The sequence below is a fragment of the Salmo salar genome, chromosome 16 (genome assembly GCF_965601325.2).
Source record: "Salmo salar chromosome 16, fSalSal1, whole genome shotgun sequence".
Classification (NCBI taxonomy): Eukaryota; Metazoa; Chordata; class Actinopteri; order Salmoniformes; family Salmonidae; genus Salmo; species Salmo salar.
Window position 1 is genome coordinate 72,768,845 of NC_138306.1, and position 3,656 is coordinate 72,772,500.

The following is a 3,656-nucleotide window of genomic DNA, read 5'->3' on the forward strand; positions in this document are numbered from 1 at the left end:
CTAAACCTTCCCCTTCCAAGTCCCTCCTGTGCTCCTCTCTAAACCGTCCCCTTCTAAGTAACTCCTGTGCTCCTCTCTAAACCTTCCACTTCTAAGTCCCTCCTGTGCTCCTCTCTAAACCTTCCACTTCTAAGTCCCTCCTGTGCTCCTCTCTAAACCTTCCCCTTCCAAGTCCCTCCTGTGCTCCTCTCTAAACCTTCCCCTTCCAAGTCCCTCCTGTGCTCCTCTCTAAACCTTCCCCTTCTAAGTCCCTCCTGTGCTCCTCTCTAAACCTTCCACTTCCAAGTCCCTCCTGTGCTCCTCTCTAAACATTCCACTTCTAAGTCCCTCCTGTGCTCCTCTCTAAACCTTCCACTTCTAAGTAACTCCTGTGCTCCTCTCTAAACCTTCCCCTTCCAAGTCCCTCTTGTGCTACTCTCTAAACCGTCCCCTTCCAAATCCCTCCTGTGCTCCTCTCTAAACCTTCCCCTTCTAAGTCCCTCCTGTGCTCCTCTCTAAACCTTCCCCTTCCAAGTCCCTCTTGTGCTACTCTCTAAACCGTCCCCTTCCAAGTCCCTCCTCTGCTCCTCTCTAAACCTTCCCCCTCCAAGCCCATCCAAGCCCCTCCAGCTGGCTGATGAGTTCATTAGGCTCTGAGTCCTGCCAAAGTGCACAATGCTTTTGGCACAACCAGGAAGATTGCAGGGCCCCAAGTGACCCCTGGGCATCCATGATGGTCATTGGAGACCAGACAGAATGTACCACATGGTGATATTCGGGGTGTGTAGATGAAGTTCATTTTTGGAAGAAGACCATGATTCTCTACATTAGCAATCAGTTTTCTCTGTTTTTGCTGAAACTTCTTGAGTGTCACAGTCAAAGATGTGTCCACATCTGAGCGTTCCTTGAACTGGTCCACATAAATGATCTGGGAAACAGATTTCTAATAATCCCCGCAGGTCACAGTGACATCTGGACCAACACTTGAACGCCAGCGCAATTAATTCAAAAATACAAAACAAAAAGTGCCTTGGGCAAAGATCTGGGGGCATACAGGCCGCTGTGTGTGTGTGTGTGTGTGTGTGTGTGTGTGTGTGTGTGTGTGTGTGTGTGTGTGTGTGTGTGTGTGTGTGTGTGTGTTGAATGGCGAGCCCAATAATAAGCGACACTGAGCTAATCAACCGCCAAGCGGGAATGACCATAAATATAACAACGTAATGTGAAAACCATTAACCATTACAGTGTCATGATTACAATGGCCTCACTCCCTCTATCCTGCTCTCTCTCTCCCTCTTTCCCCCTCTCCCTCTCCTCTTTCTCTTTCCTTTCTCTCTTCTTTCTCTTGCACTCTGTCTCTCCTTCCCTCTCCTCTCTCTCTTTCTCCTCTCTCTCCTTTTCCAGTTCTCACCTTTCTTCGTTCCTCCTCTCAAAGCCAGGTCAGTCAGGGTCGGAGCCCTTCGTGGCTGAGCTCAGGTGCAGACCCAGCTGGAAGATGGGGGGGACGGGGGGGACGGGGGGGACGGCTGGAGTGTAGAGGCAGAGAGAGGAGGAGGACAGAACATAGCAGAGGAGAGGGCTGTGGTGGTCGTTGCAGTGGTGTGTATGCCAGAGCATGGAGCCAGGGACAAATGCCTGGGTGCACTGTCCCATACACTAACCCAGAGAACAGAGAGAAGCACAGAGAGAGAAAAATAAATAGATGTGTGCATTAAAGAGAGAGAGAGCAGCTTTGTCCCTCACCCCTCTTCACATAACCCCCCCACCCACCTCTCCTCCCCATATCCTCCCTTCTCTCCTGGGTGTACCCCTGGGAGAGGCCTGGCCGGGCTCGGCCTGGACGCCATCTGCTGCATAATGTAACGGGATTGAACTCCAAATCCTTCATTTCCACTCGCTGCCTGTCATCTGTGTGTGAGTGTGTGTGTGTGTGTGTGTGTGTGCGTGTGTGTGTGTGTGTGTGTGTGTGTGTGTGTGTGTGTGTGTGTGTGTGTGTGTGTGTGTGTGTGTGTGTGTGTGTGTGTGTGTGTGTGTGTGTGTGTGTGTGTGTGTGTGTGTTTCTGCGCGTGTGTGCGCGTTCATATGGCTGCACATGCACACATTATCTGTGTGTGAAAGTGTGATGTGTCTGAGTGTATCTTGAAAGCTAATTTTATAGCTCTTACCCCATTAGCACATCCAGCCATGATGTCATGATGTCAAAAGCAGCATTTTTACAAATGGGTGAGGTTTTGTTAAGAGACACTGAACTACAGTATTTAATTATATTATACGTCGAATAACATCAAATGACAAACCTCTGTGAGTATATGACAACCATAGTAGTTATTACAAACCTCTGTGAGTATATGACAACCATAGTAGTTATTACAAACCTCTTACAGTATTGCTTTGAAGCAGTAGTTTTACACACACACACACACACACACACACACACACACACACACACACACACACACACACACACACACACACACACACACACACACACACACACACACACACACACACACACACACACACACACACACACACACACACATTTTAAGTACCCCACCCAGCTCGTAAGCCTGAGGTGTGGAGAGTTGTTCCTCTGTGTCCCTAAGGACCACTGTGATTGGGAGCCATCTGTTTTCCTCTAATAATCTTTCTCTCCATTCATCCTTTCTTTCTCTCCTTCCTCTTTCTGTCCACTCCTTTTCCACTTTACGTGTTCTGTGGTGTGTGTTTGTGTGTCATCAAGTCCCGCACAAACAAATACACAAACCGTGTTATTGTAACTCATTGCAAATAACAAGAGAACCAAACATTCTTAGTTGAAATACAGAAACATGGTAAAATGTCGCAGCCTGAATCTTGAACACAGACTAGGGAGAGATATACAAGTTCTTGTCTGCTTGACTAAAGTAGAAGTGACATATCCCCTTTCTCAGGCCCAATCCCCACAGGCCCTGTGACTGAGAATCTGTGTGTGTGTGTGTGTGTGTGTGTGTGTGTGTGTGTGTGTGTGTGTGTGTGTGTGTGTGTGTGTGTGTGTGTGTGTCTGTGTGTGTGTGTGTGTGTGTGTGTGTGTGTGTGTGTGTGTGTGTGTGTGTGTGTGTGTGTGTGTGTGTCTGTGTGTGTGTCTGTGTGTGTGTCTGTGTCTGTGTGTGTGTGTGTGTGTGTGTGTGTGTGTGTGTGTGTGTCTGTGTGTGTGTCTGTGTGTGTGTCTGTGTCTGTGTGTGTGTGTGTGTGTGTGTGTGTGTGTGTGTGTGTCTGTGTGTGTGTGTGTGTGTGTGTGTGTGTGTGTGTGTGTGTGTGAGGGTGTGCATGTGTGTGTCTCTGAAGGAGCCAGAGTGAGTCTCTCTCCAGTAACATGTTTCACAGGCATGCTGTTGGTTATTTTCTCCAGTTCATGTTATCCATGTTTGTCTCCTGGTTATTTTCTCCAGTTCATGTTATCCATGTTTGTCTCCTGGTTATTTTCTCCAGTTCATGTTATCCATGTTTGTCTCCTGGTTATTTTCTCCAGTTCATGTTATCCATGTTTGTCTCCTGGTTATTTTCTCCAGTTCATGTTATCCATGTTTGTCTCCTGGTTATTTTCTCCAGTTCATGTTATCCATGTTTGTCTCCTGGTTATTTTCTCCAGTTCATGTTATCCATGTTTGTCTCCTGGTTATTTTCTCCAGTTCATGTTA